We start from the raw sequence: 14,430 nt of genomic DNA, 5'->3' as shown, positions 1-14,430 counted from the left end.
TGCTTGGGAGGCCTGACTCCTGGGAACCGGCATCCACACTGGGCTGACCTGGTCCTGTACATCTCGGAGAAAATATTCCCCCAGTTTTCTTGTCTTATTTAGGGTTAGGATTAGGCAACAATCCAGGCGAAGGGGCTGGGGATTTAGCTCAGTGGTTCTGCCACCTGCCTTTCAAGCGCAAGGTCCTGAGTTCCATCGCCAGTACCAAACAAACAAACAAACAAAAACAATCCAGGGGAAGGGCAGGAGCACTAGGGAGGCTGAGCCAGGAGGATCACAGTGAGTTCAAGGCCAGCCTGTGCAACACAGCCAATCCTGTCTCAATAAAAAAGAAAAAACCCAGAGCTTTGGGGAGTAGAGGGTGTGTCAGAGACCACAGGGCAGGAAGGACGAGGCTGGTCTGCCTGGGTCAGAGCCAAAGGCTGCTTCCTGTAGCCCAGCCCAAAGCTTGAGTGGGCGGCCACGGGCCAGCCCTGAGAAGGAAATGTCCCTCTGTGGCACCCGTTCGACCCACAGGACCAGCCTGTGAGTACCCAGTGCTCCTAAGGATGGCAAATTCTCCCCCAGGCACCGGTGCAACTGCTGGGTCCCCACACTGCTTGTTCTGCTGGGGTTTTGTCATTTTTTTTTTGTTTTGGTTTTAGCAAGTTCAAAAGGGCAGTGAAGCCAGACAAGGTGGAGCATGCATACTTGTAATCCCAGCGCTCAGGAGGCTGAGGCAAGAGGATCTCCAGTTTGAGGCCTGCCTGGGTTACATAGCAAGGTCAAGGGTAGACTGAACTGACTCAAAGCAAAACAAAATGAACAAAAAGCAAACCAGGCAAGATGAATCATGGCAGTTAGCAAGTAACTCTGAGCTCAGAGAATGACAGTAAAGGAAACTTTGAAAGAGTCAGGTGTGGTGGCAGTCACCCATGGTCCCAGCTACTTGGGAGGCTGAAGCAGGAGGATTGCTTACTCCAGGAATTCAAGGCCAGCTAAGATAACACAGCAACATAGTATGACCTTTCTCTCTCTTTTTTCCTTTCTTTCTTTTTTTTTTTTCATGGTACTAGGGACTGAACCTAGGGCCTTTGCACTGAGTTACATGTCAGGCTCTCACTAAGTAGTTCAGGATGGCCTCGAACTCACGGTGACCCTGCTGTCTCAGTCTCCCCAGTGCTGGGACTACAGGCATGGGCCACCATGCTCGGCTAATTTTATTTAATTTTTTACTTGATCAGTTTCACTAAGTTGCTAAGTTGCCCACGCTGGGCTGGATCCTCCTCATCACTTGGGTTGTTTTGTTTTGCTTTGTTTTTTGAGGCAGGGTCTCTCCCTTTGTAGTTCAGGCTGGCCCTGAACTCACTATGTAGCCTAGGCTGGCCTCGAACTCACAGCGATCCTCCTGCCTCAGCCTCCTGAGTGCTGGGATTACAGGCATGTGCCACCACACCCGGCCTGATCACTTAGTTTTGTCAATCAAAACTGGGTAGGCTTTACTCCTTTCTTCAATTTTGGTTTTGTACACTGGCTCCGAGTCAGGGCCTGGCACACCCTGGGCAGTGCTCTATCACCGAGCCCAGACCCTTCCTTAGGTTCTGGACTAGAGACCCAGAAAAGCATGGCTGGAAGGCTTCCCATCTCCCTCTAGGTTCTATGCCAAGCTTTATCCAACCAACATCAATAAAGCTATACTCTGTCAGGCATGGTGGTGCATACTTGTCATCCCAGCACTTTGGGAGGCTGAGGCAGGAGGATCGCTGCTAATTTGAGTTCGAGGTCAGGCTTATACATAGTAAGACTTTGTCTCAAAGAGAAAGAAAGAGAGAGAGAGAGAGAGAGAGGAAGAAAGAAAGAAAGAAAGAAAGAAAGAAAGAAAGGTATTCTCTGCTTCCCACACCTGATATTGCCTTTCTCTGGGGAAGCAGCAGAGTTACCTAGATCAACTTGTTGGTTTGGCTCTGTCTATTTATCTGTGGAAAGACGCTGACATTTCCCCGGGGAACCGAGGGCGATTTCAGTGGACCCAACAAAGCTCGAGGGTAGCTTTCAGCACATGAGCAGTTCACCTGCATGAGCCTCAATGCGCTGGCAAATCCACACGCAGGACGCTGCCCGTTAATTTTAGCAGGTGACAGCGTTTTTCAATGCCAGTACGTGCTGCTTCCTTGATCCAAGGAAGTCTCTTTTTGTTGTTTGTGTTTTGTTTTTGTTTAGTTTTTTGAAACAGGGTCTCGCTGTACAGCTCAGGCTGGCCTCGAAGCGATCCTCCTGCGTCAGCCTCCCCTGTGCTGGGATCCCAGGCATGTGCCACCATGCCTGGCTCTTTCAAGGGAGCTTTGAAGCGGCGGGGCAGGAGGCGTCCAGGCTGGGATCAGTCTGACCCTTGCTTTGCAGCTAGCGCTGAGGCTCCACCTCCCTGGCCGGCGCAGAGTGGAAGGGTCACGTCCCGACTGGACGTGAATGCCACTTGGCCAGTTCCGCTGCATGGTTTCCCAGGCTGGGAAGGACACGCCTGGGCGCAAAGATGTAATCGCCGAGCCACCGCGGAGGAGGGCACATCCCGCGGTGGGGTCACGTGCCCCTCTCAGCCCCGCCCCCGTGCTCCCCGGGTGGTGGGGGCTGAACCTGGGCCTTTGCAGAGAGCTCTGGCGCTAGCTTTCTGGGTGTGCCCGGGCAGAGCTGGACACGTTATCATTTTGGCGGGGCATCCTCCTCCCTCTGACAACGTCCATTCGCTTTGGATTCTTTAAGCATATGAGGTTTTCCAGTCAAACAAAAAAAAATATATATTTTTTGAGACATGGTTTCTTTTTGTAGTCCAGGCTGGCCTCAAACTCACAGGATCCTCCTGCCTCAGCCTTCAGAGTGCTGGGATTATAGGCGTGTGCCACCATACCCAGCTCTAGTAGGATTTTTGGGGGGAATGGAGGTTGTATTTTGGAATAAACTTTGGACCGAACTTTGGACCTATGGATGCCAGGTAATTGCTCTACCATTGAGGTAAATCCCCAGTTCCTTTTATTTTTAATTTTGGGACAAGGCCTTGCTAAATTCCCCAGCTTGGCCTTGAATTTCTGATCCTCCTGCGTCAGCCTCCCTTTCTTGTTATTTTTGGAGACAGGATCTTGCTATGTAGTTCAGGCTGGTCCTGAACTCACTATGTAGTGTAGTCTAGCTTCTAACTCCTTTTGTCCTCCTGCCTCAGCCTCCCAAGTGCTGGGATTACAGGTGTGTGCCACCACACCTGGCTATTTTTAAAAATTTTTAATTTTTTTTATGGTGCTGGGAATTGAACTCAGGGCCTTATGCATGTTAAGCCTGTGCTCTATCACTGCTCCTGCCGCCCATGGGGTTCCTGTTTATGCTTGGGCTTCCAGACTACACAGATATCCTTTCATCTCACTGACCTCTCTGGCCCCAGGTGGCCTTTTCCCAGAAAAAAATCAAAGATATTCTCGGTATACTCTTGATATAAAAAGGTGACATGTAATCACAGGTCCTGGCATTCCCAGGGTCAGTCTGGAAACCATGTGACCCAGAGTAAGCTTGCTGCATTTCCAAGGTGCTTGGACCAAGCTGTCTTGGTGGTCTTGAGGGTCAAAGCCCCCCTCATCCTTTGCTCTGGAGTTTGGGGACTCTATTAGACCTGTGGACTGGAGCACCTCCCATGGTGTGCCCAAGAGAAAGATGTGGTTTTGGGCAGGGTATGGTGGTGAAGGCCTGTGATCCCAGCACTCGGGAGGCTGAGGCAGGAGGATTGCTGTGAATTATGAATTTGAGGCCAAGGTAGTGAGTTCAAGGGCAGCCTGAACTATACAATGAGTCTATTTCAAAACAAAACAAAACAAACCACCATAAAACAGAAAGAGTAAATTGTCCAGGTTACCCTGGATCCTCCTGGCTCAGCCTCCTGAGTGCTGGGATTACAGGTGCGCAGCACCATGCCTGGCAGAGGGTCCCTCATCGCTGCCTTTTCCATTCCTTGATTCCTTGTACATTTGTTGCCTGCTAAGGACAAAGCTGGGTCCTTGGGGGAAGAGATCAGACAAGGTTCTGAGGACCCACGGGGGAAAGACCAGGGGGTGCTGCATGCCTGCAGGGTGCAGCCTCAGGCCAGCAGAGGTGCAGGCTGAGATTCACCAGGTCAGTCACTGGTGGAAGCAAGGATGCTCTGGGAAAGCCTCTGCCCAGCAGGTGGAGAGACTGCAGTGGGCCCACATCAGGGAGAGAATGAGAATTTCAAGGGGACTAAACCTCACGCGGTGATGCATGCCTCTAACCTCTGCAGGGAGGGAGGCTGAGGTCGGAGGATCACAAATTCAACCCCAGCCTGGGCCATTCAGCAAGTTAGCAGACCCTGCCTCAAGAAAAAAAAAGAAAAAAAAAGGGCTGGGGATGTAGCCCAGTGTGAAAGCCCTGGATTCAGTCCCCAGTACCACACACAAACACAGAGTGAAGAGCACACAATTGCAGAGGGAAATTACCCCCCATTCCACAAACTAATAAAACATGGGGGAGGAGGGCTTGGTGGCTCAGCTCCTGAGGAGGCTGAGGCAGGAGGTTAGGGTGATGGAGGCCAGTCTGGGCAATTTAGGGATACCCTGTCTCAAAGTAAAATTAATTCATAACTTATTGAGACAGGGTCTTGTCCCTGTGTAGTTTAGGCTGGTCTCAAACTCAAAGCAATCCTCCTGCCTCAGCCTCCTGAGTGCTGGGATTATGGGTGTGCACTACGGAAAAAGAACTGGGGTGTAGCTCAGTGTGAAAGCCCTGGGTTCAATCCTCAGTACCACAAAACAAAGTAAACCAAAGAAACAAACAAAAACCTCAAAATAAAATAGGTAGCAGAAGTTAGCAGGAAGGGCTGTGTTGGTAGCTTTTTCCAAAAAACGAGGAATAACTCCCTACAGTGCTAGTAGATGAACCAGTTGGGGGTGGGGAGCACATCTCCCAAGCATTTCTTTAGCAATGGGGTGAAGGAGCAGACAGGCCTGTAATCTCAGTGCTCTGGAGGCTGAGGTAGGAGGAGCGCTGTGATTTAGAGGCCAGCTTGAGCTACACAGTAAGACTCTGTTTTTTGTTTGTTTGGTTTTTTGATGCCGGGGATTGAACTCAGGACCTCTTGATTGCCACGCAGGCACTGTGCCCTTGAGCTACATCCCCCAACCCAGACTGTTTTAAACAAACAAACAAACAAACATCACTGAGAGGGCACTGATTCCTACAATTCTCTGAAGAAGCCAGGGGGTTTGAAGCCCCTAATTTCTCCTCTTGAGGTGGGGTAGAAAACACGATCTTCACAAACGATGGGGTCCTGAGCTGGGTGTTGTGGCCTGCCATCCCAGCATTTGGGAGGCTGAGGCAGGAGGATCGCTGTGAGTTCGAGGCCAGCCTGGAGTACATAGAGACCCTGTTTCAAACAAAACAAAACAAAACACTCAAAATTAACAAAACAAACAAGAGAGATGCTGCTGGGGTCCCGAGGCATGGCAGGGCCATGACCGTGGGTCCCGAGTAGTGCTCCAAGTGGCAGAGGATGCTCCCCAAATAGTTCCGTGACGTTTGAATCCCCCGATTCTCCGTGATGGGGAGAGCAGGGGCCCAGAGTTCTAACTTTGCAAAACCGTCCCTCATCCTGGTGACTGATTTTTGTCTCAGGAGCGCGAGCCCGGCAAGGGTCCCCTACTTCACCAGGACCCCCGACGTTTTCGCAGTCCGGGCCAGGTGCAAGCGTAAGGTCCCCTCGAAGAAGGTCGCGGCCGCCCTCAGGAGCCAGGCCTGGCTGCCCTTGCCGTACTCCTCTCTCGAAGGCGCCTCCGGCCGCCACGCCCGCCAGCCAGGCTGCTCCGGTGCATTGTGGGTGGGGCGCCCCTGCTGCGCACTGCGGGGAACCCCCTGCCCAGCCAGTCGCAGGGCGGCCCTGGAGAAACGTCCTCGGGGTCCAAGGGAGCCGGCCACGAACTGATGAGTCCCACAGGCCCCACCCTCATAGCATTCCCGCCCCGAAGCCTAAATCCCGCCTCCTCAGGCCTCTGACTGGTCCTGCAGCCCGCTCCGGTCTCCCATTGGCAAGCCTCATGTCAGTCATTATGGCCGTCCCCCCCTTGGGCCCGCCCCAGCCATCGGCGCGATCCCGAGGGCCAGCCGGCCCGTGCGCTCATTGGTCATCATGCGCTGTCTGTCAGAACACTGGCTCCGCCCCCCGGGGGGTGCGGATTCTGGGCTCCCCAGCTGGTCCTTATTGGCCTTCCGTGCCGCCACTCGGTGAGACGCGCCTCAACCCGGAAGTGTGAGAGGCGAAATCTGCCTAGCAACCGGGGAAGCCGGGCTGTGAAGCGGGCAATTTCAGTGTGAGAAGGAGCCGCGAGACCGAGCAGTGGCTCCTAGCGCCGCGCGGCAGCTCCTCCCGCCCGGGGTCAGCGCCCCGACGCGCGCACGCGCACCCCTGCCGCCCGCGTCGTCGGTCGGTCGGTCGTTGGTCGTCCTGTCGCCGCCGCCGCCGCCGCCGCCGCCGCCGCGGGCGCCACCTGAGGGAGCCGCCACGACAGTCCCAGGGCCCCGGGGACGGCGACGGGGACGCCGCGCAACTTGGTGAGTGAGGGGCCGGCGCCGCGCGGGTCCGCGCTTCCGGTGCCCGGCGCCCGGGGCTTCCGCCGTCCATCCGCGTCCCGGGTCTCCGAGGGGACCTGCGTGGGAGGGGCCCCGCCCTGAGGGAAGCAACCCCTTTCCTTCACTTCTCTGAGAGACGCCCCCTTTCTGAGGAGAACCCCATCTCTGAGACACCTCCTGTGTGTCTGAGGGGTGTTCCCTCTTTCTTTTTGCGGGTTTTTAACTTTATTGATTGATCGATCGATTGCAGTACTGGGGTTGGAACCCAGGTCCCGCATTGCATTCTCAGGCTTTTGTTTTTTTAAACTTTTTATTGTGCGACAGGGTCTGGCTAGGTTGCCCAGTTGGGGCTCAGACTTTCAACCCTCCTGCTTCAGCCTCCCCGGGTGCTGGAATCACAAGCGTGCACCAAGGGAGTTCCCCATTTCTGAGGCACTCCTGCCTTTCTGTGGGCCAGCTTACCTCTGAGGGACTTCCTGTGTCTCTGAGGGACCCAGTCCCCTTTTCTGGGAGTCCCTCTCTCTGAAATCCTTCCTCATTTCTTCAAGGATATTCCTGCTCTGATGAGAGGACCCTTTATTTATTTTTAAAAACTTATTTTTTAGGTTTTGATACTGGGGATTGAACCCAGGGCCTTTGGATAGAGCTATATCCCCAGCCCCTTTTAAATTTTTATTTTCAGACAAGGTTTCACTAAGTTGCCCAGGCTGGGCTTGAACTTGAGATCCTCCTGCCTCAGCCTCCTGAATAGCTGGAATGCCAGGCCTGGCTGAGAGGGCATTTTTTGTCTGAGGGGTTCCCTCACCTTTTGGGGCCCCCCTGCCTCTCTGGCATCTCTTGCTTCGAAGAGGGGGCCCACTTCTCTCAGGAGATGGTACTGCTTTCTGAGGGGATTCCCCTCACCTCCTGGTTCTGGGGGAGTCTGACCTCTTGGAGACCATCCTTCTTCTCCAGGGGTCCCTCACTGATGAGATCCCAGCTGGGGTCCCCCTTTTCTGATGGGTTCTCCAGTGCTCTCCATGCTTTTCTGTCTCTGCTTGTTTAATTGGCTTTCTCCTCCCAAGTTCACTACTTAATGTGCAGTGCTCCTGCTTTTTCAGAATCCTTTTTGGAGGATCTCCCCCTTTTCTGAGCTCTCCCCAGTCTGATGGGACCCCTACTTTTTTTTTTTTTTTCCGGTACCGGGAATCAAACTCAGGACCTTGCACTTGCAAGGCAGGAAGCAGAACCACTGAGCTAAGTCCCCGGCCCTGGTACCCCTACTTTTTGATGACTGCCTTCACTTTTCTGAGACCCCACCCCTACTCCGACACATATGTCTGAAAATTAGGTTCTTATTTCTCTGAGATATAACCCCACTTTTTCAGTTTTTTTTTTTTCAGGCCTGGGGATTGAACCCATGGCCCTCACACTGATCTTCAACTTTTTTTTTTTTTCTTTCTTTCTTTTCTTGATACTGGGGATCGAACTCGGTACCTTGTGCTTTCAAGGCAGGCGGCAGAACCAGAGCTAAATCCCTGGCCAGATCTTCAGTTTTTGTTGTTTTTTTTTTTGGTACCGGGGATCGAACTCGGGTCCTTGTGCTTGCACAGCAGGCAGCGAAACCACTGAGCTAAATTCCCGGCCCTTCAGCTTTTTAATAGAGTTTTTATCTTTTATTTCAAAACAGAATCTGTTGTTAGGTTGCTTAGGCTGAACTCCAAGTCACGATTCTCCTGCCTCTGCCTTTCAGAGTCCTGGGGTTACAGATAGGTACCACCAAACCCAGCTAAAATATTTCTGTTTCTTATGAGTCCCCTGCAAATCTATGGGTGCTGCCATTTCCTGAGGGTTTTTTTTGTTTTTGTTTTTGTTTTTTGTTTTTTTGGTACCAGGGATCAAACTCGGGACCTTTCGCTTTCGAGGCAGGCGCTGGAACCACTGAGCTAAATCCCCAGCCCCATCCTGAGGTGTTTTTGATTCTCCAAGGGTGTCCCCCCACCACCACCCTGCAAGGGTGTTACTTTTGTTGGATCCACACATCTGTAGAATGCCTCTGCTTTTCCAAGGGATCCTTTCCTTGATGGGAGACATTGCAGATCCTTTTACTGTCTGAGGGGGTCACTGCATTTCCAGGGGTTCCCCTCTCCGTGCCCGAGGGTATCCCCTCCTTTTTGATGTTTTGAGACTAGTTAGCCTTGAATTCACAATCCTCCTGCCTTGGCCCCCTGAGTACCTGGATCACAGGCATGAGCTGCCACATCCACCTTATTTGCCCTTCTTTGAGACTGACACTCATTTCCTAAGGAAGATTCTCTTCTTCTGTCCTCAAAGCCCCCAACATCAGGGTTCCCTTGTTTGTCTAAAAGGCACCCACTTGTTGCTGTTGTGCAGGGAGAGGCCAAAAATGTCTCTATCCTCAGTTTTCTTTCTTACCAAAGTGGAGTTTTTCTCTGATCTTTTATCTCAGCTTCCTGGGCCTGGAGGATTTTGTGTGTAGGGGGTAAGTTGGGGGCCCTGCTGGATATGGGGGAGCAGGGGGAGTTGCTAGATAACCACCTGGGTCCTTCCGTGCTTGAGTCCCAGAGCCAGCGCAGGCCAATGTGCAGGCACGAGGAATGGGACTGAAAGTTGGCCTCCCTGTTGTCACACTGTTGCTGTGGACGACCCACTTCCTGTGCTGGTCCTCAGTCCTCCTCTGTAGTGTAACTCACCTTCCCTTCCCCCTAAAGAGGAGAAGAGAGTGCTCCTTCCGGTGTTCCTGGTGCATTCTCTCCCTGAGCCCTCTGGTTCCCCCTCAGTCAACAGAGGATCCCTGGTCTGTGGCCCTGGTTTGAAAGGCAGGGCGAAAAGCAGGAACTGGCCATCTTAGATCCATCAGGGAGGGAAGGAGGCGTGGGGCAGAAGCTTTGACCACATTTCTGTAAGGTTTGGATGCCTGCAGCCTGGCCCAGAGGAAGTTTTTACATGGCTTTTGCAAATTTCCTCTGTACTTTTTTAATCGACCATGCTGGATTCCAAGTTCAGTCCAGTAGCTAATTTTATCTGCTTTGCCAAAGGCAGAGGGCTCAGGAACCCCAGTAGATGAATGCTGGCATTGAAAGATGGTCCAGAGCAGGGGAACAAACTCAGTTGGAAACCTGAGTAACTTGTAACCACTTTGAGTCCACAGTCTCAGGCGAACACCATGGGGAGAGGGCACGAAATGGAGTTGGGAGCCATAGGCTGAACTCCGTCTGGTTAGCGTCTCCACAGGTTCTGGCCCGAATTTGCTTGAGCACAGTTCACTTTCTGGTTTCTCTTGGGGCTGGCTCTTTCCTGCTCGCCTCCATCCGGGTCTTGTTTAATTTGAGTCCTTTGTGAACACTCCTGCCGAGGCTATAATTTGAGTTCTAAATCTGTCGGTGGACCATGTGGACACAAGTTCCAACTCGAGCTATTTTCTTCTGTGGAAAAGCGCTTGGAGGATTTCCTGGGCCCTCTGCTCCCGGGATAGTCAAGTCCAGGCAGGAGGCTGCTGCAGACCTGTTGCTCTTCAACCGTGGCTTCTTGGTCAGCTGTAGGTTCTGCTCTCAAGTGTGAGACAGCACAGTGACTGTGTGTGTCCCTCGAGGAAGGCAGGAATGTGCCTGCACATCTTGAAATGCCGCCTGTGGGGTATGCTAGAAGGGGAACCCTAACTTTGAAGTCAGAAGGGCTGTATTAGTCTTTTTGGTCACTGAGATGAAATACTGGAGGCAGGCTACTTTATAAAAAAAAGATTTATTTTGGCTCATTTTGGAGGTGTATGGGATCACTTTTTTTTTTTTTTTTTGGTACTAGGGGTGGAACCCAGGGCCTTTGGACTGACCTCTATCCCCATCCCTTATTTATTTATTTATTTATTGGTACCAGGGATCGAACTCAGGACCCTACACTTTCGAGGCATGCGGCGGCACCACTGAGCTAAATCACTGGGCCTGATTGATTTTTTTTGGTACCAGGGATCGAACTCAGGACCTTGCGCTTTCACGGCGGGTGTCAGAACCACTGAGCTAAATCCCCAGCCCCCTGACTGATTTATTTTTGAGACAGGGTCTCACTGAGTTCTAAGTTGCCCAGACTGGGCTTGAACTTGGGATCCTCCTGCCTCAGCCTTCCAGAATGCTGGAGTACAGGCATGTGCCACCACACCTGGCAGGGTCCATGTCTTGTGGTGGCCTTACTAGCAGAGTCCTGAGTGGCCCAGAGTGTCACATGGCAAGAGACAGGGAGTGCACTCTGGGTCAGTGTGTCATCTGTCCTCTTTTCTGTTCCTAATCACTTCCAAAGCCTGGCTCCTACTGACCAGAGTTGAGCTAAGTTTCCACTCTCCGGTACCTCACAGTGGGGCCGAAGTTCAACATGTGAAGCCTGGGGAGCATGTTCAAATCATGTCTGGTAGCAAGGGCATTCCCCTTTCTTGAGGCTCCCTCTTTTCCTTCATTTACTCAGGGAGAACCCAACTTCAGGGTACCCCCATGTTTTTACTTATGGTGTTGGTATGTAGTCCAAGCTGGCTTCGAACATGCAGTCATCCTGCCTCAGCTTCCAGAGTAGTTGGGATTACTGGCATGTGCCGCCCAGCTTGGCATGGTTCCCTTATTTCTGTTGTGGCATCCGCTCTTCTCAGCTATGTAGGAAAATACCAAATTCTGATTCTGCTCTTCCTAGTTGTGTTACCTTGGGTAGGTTAATGCCAAAAGCAGGCATGTTGGTAGACACTGAGGGAACACACCACTGTGGGGCTGTGCTGGTAGACAGATGAGTGAATGAGCCAGTGAACCCGAGGGGCTTAGCTAGAGCAGCCTGCACAGCATCAGGAGCGTGGCTGTGGTGCTTACGCCAGGAGGGCCTGGCCCGCAAGTGGCAAGTGCTGGACGCTCTGCCCAGGCTCTGGCCCCAAAGAAAGGAGCTGCTGTGCCTCCACCCCTTTGGAGGAGCTCTGTGTTCTGCTGCCAGCGGTGAGCGGGTCTGCGCGGGAGGGAGTACTTGTGTTTGCACTGGCCTTGGCCTCCCCCTCTATCAAATGGGGGTAATTGGTGAGTGAAGGGCAAGTAGGGAGATGCAGCGCTGTAATTAGACCACAGGCAGATGGAGGATGATAATGAGTGTGCAGGGCTGGGAGGAGGAGTTAAGTGGGTGAACCCTAAGCTAGAAGGACCCTTACCGTACTCTGAGACTGCTGAGTGAGTCATCTGTTCCTACCCTTTGGAGCCTTGAAAGATGACGGTTCACTCATGGGAATGGATCAGATTTGGGGACAAAAGCCTGGGAAAGAGGTGTACCACCGCGTCAGTAGCTGCACTAGCACTGCTAGGGCCCCAAGGAGGTCAAAATCACCTGGCACTCTGTTCATGCTTGCGGCCCAGGGTCCTGAGAACTGCACACAAGCAGATGCTAACTCGGCTTCCAGGGGTCTGGGGAGGCACAGGTGGGTTGGGAATTGCTGGGCAGGATGCTTCTTCTTTCTTTTAGAGGATTCTTTCTTGGAGATCAGTGAAAGTCCTAGAATTACGGAAGATGAATTGGGCCCAAACTTCTTCACTTACTAGTGTGGGCACAGAACTGGGGACTCGCTGTCCAACAGACAGAACCTGGGTGAGGGGGCTCAGGGGTGAAAATCTGAACTAGGCCCCTAGGGGCTGCTCCCAAAGTTTTTTTTTTTGGTACAGGGGATCAAACTCAGGTCCTTGCGCTTGCGCAGCAGGCGGTGAAACCACTGAGGTAAATCCCCGGCCCCACTCCCAAACTGAAGAAAAGTTTTTTGGCAGCACTGGGGATAGAACCCAGGGCCTTGATCCACTTGACTTACACAGTTCTTTTAAGGACAGTTACTGCATTTGATGAGAAAGGAGCAAGGCTTATTATTTTTAAAATGTAAGAAACAAGTTCAACCGGAGAGGGCTCCCGCTCCCCTTTGAAACTGCACCACAGAACCCGCTCTGGTGGATGGTGGCACCATAACCATGTCTCTTCTTCTAACAGGAAGTTTTCTAAACTTTTTTTTTTAATTGAAGATCCTTACAGCCATAAAAAGCCAGGGACAGTTAGAAATGCTATTGGTCCAGGTACATTTATTCGATGTAATGTAACATGGTTATCTGTTGGTGGGCAGCTCTAAAAGTCATGTGGGTCCATACACTGGCTAGCTTCTCACTCTGGATGACAAGCTGTTGATGGATAGAACTGAAACAGCTGGGGAAGTCAGGGTTTCCTTCCTGTTGGAGACAGCACTGGGGTATTCAATCCCCGTGGGATTGTGATGATAAGAAAGAAGCTGACCTCATTGGAACTGGGAAACAACTACTGTATGGAGTAGTTCCATCTGAATGAATTGATGGTGTTATTTTTAATTTCCAGTGTTAAGGTTGGCTTTATCCTTTCTACAGCCAGCTACCTTTGTTTATATCAGTGTGTTGGAATGTGTTTTCTTTTTTTTTTGGTACCGGGGTTTGAACTCGGGTCCTTGAGCTTTTGAGGCAGGCGAGGGAACCACTGAGCTAAAACCCGGCCCTGGAATGTGAATTTATTCCTCTAAGCAGACCTAGAAGAGAGGGCGAGCACTCAAAGAAGAGATCTTCTCATGGTAGATTGACCAGTGTGGCTAGAAAATTGGGTATTTTTTCTTTTTCAGTACTGGGGACTGAGCCCAGGGCCTTTGCACTGAGCTACATCACCAGGCCTTTTTTTATTTTTATTTTGAGACAGGGTCTTGCCAAGTCACTAAATTGCTCAGTCTGGGCTGGCATTTATCATCCTCCTGCCTCAGCCTCCTGAGTGCTGGGATTATAGGCTGTGCCACCACACCTGGCTCAGTTTAGTTTTTTGAGATAGGGTCTCACTGTGTAGTCCCGACTGGCCTTAAATGCCCCATCCTCCTGCTTCAGGTTCACAGCCAGCACAGTTTTTAAGTTTTTTATTTTTGTGGTGTTGGAAATTGAACCCAGGGTCTGGGAATGTGTTTTTTAAAATGTAACTTAAATTGAGTTAAATATTGAAAAGTGTTAAACCTCTTAGCTGATGTGACTTCCTATGCCAGTAAGTAATTCAGCAACAAATATTTGTATGCTAAGCTTTGTGCCTTGTATGCTTGGGTCTAGCAGGGAGCAGGACTATTCACTGGCCATAGAGGAGCTGGCATCCTGGTTGCAGTCAAGTAAACAAGTGCATGAATGCAAGAACTTGTGGGTTCTATGGGAATAGCCCTGAATGCTGCACCAGTCTCTTTGGAGGTTGGGGTGGAGTTTCTTGGAGATCTGGAAGGAAAACCTCACCACCTGTCTGATTTCCTCACTGAGCTTCTGTTTCCTTCATCTAAAAGGATGCAGGAACTATGACACTTTCCCAGTTGATTGTCTGCTTTTTTTTTTTCTCGGTACTAGGGATCGAACTCAGGACCTTGCTCTTGTGAGGCAGGTGCCGTGCCACTGAGCTACATCCCTGGCCCAACAGTATGTATTGTGGAAAGAGATAAACAGCTCTAAAAGTGCTTCCCCTCTTGTTTGAGACTTTTCCCTTGGTACCGAAGGTTGAATCCAGCTCAAACATGCCAAGCAAGTGCTCTACAGCTGAATCACATCCTGAGTCCTTTTTCATTTTGAGACAGGGTGGCCTTGAACTTGCAGTCCTCTTGTCTCAGTCTTCTGGGAATTTCAGGGCAGGATGCTTTTTTTTTCTGTAGCTGGGACTACAGGCATATGCCATCATGCGTGGTTTGCCTGACTGAAATGAAGAAAAGACAAGAAAAACATTTCAGACAAATTCATATCCGTGTTATTGATCACACAGGAAAAGTCATTCAGGTATCAGTAGCTTCTCAGTGCTGGAGGTTCCCTC

At 51.3% G+C, this 14,430-nt stretch overlaps 1 protein-coding gene across 4 annotated transcripts in view; it reads left to right on the top strand.

Annotated features, from left to right (window-relative positions):
• The first annotated feature begins 6,273 nt into the window (after positions 1-6,273).
• Gatad2a (GATA zinc finger domain containing 2A) overlaps positions 6,274-14,430 on the top strand; it is a 93,233-nt gene continuing 85,076 nt past the window's right edge. For 3 of the 4 annotated variants that reach the window (XM_013068732.3, XM_004873444.4, XM_004873443.4), the window contains exon 1: positions 6,274-6,576. The gene's annotated coding sequence lies outside the window, so the exon portion shown is untranslated. The remainder of the gene's footprint in view (positions 6,577-14,430) is intronic. The other variant, XM_004873439.4, reaches the window with a different exon arrangement.

This window comes from Heterocephalus glaber, unplaced genomic scaffold, assembly GCF_053883595.1.
Source record: "Heterocephalus glaber isolate CG9 unplaced genomic scaffold, H.glaber_assembly_v1.0 deba00001761, whole genome shotgun sequence".
NCBI lineage: Eukaryota > Metazoa > Chordata > Mammalia > Rodentia > Bathyergidae > Heterocephalus > Heterocephalus glaber.
This window is presented reverse-complemented; position numbering and strand designations above follow the sequence as displayed.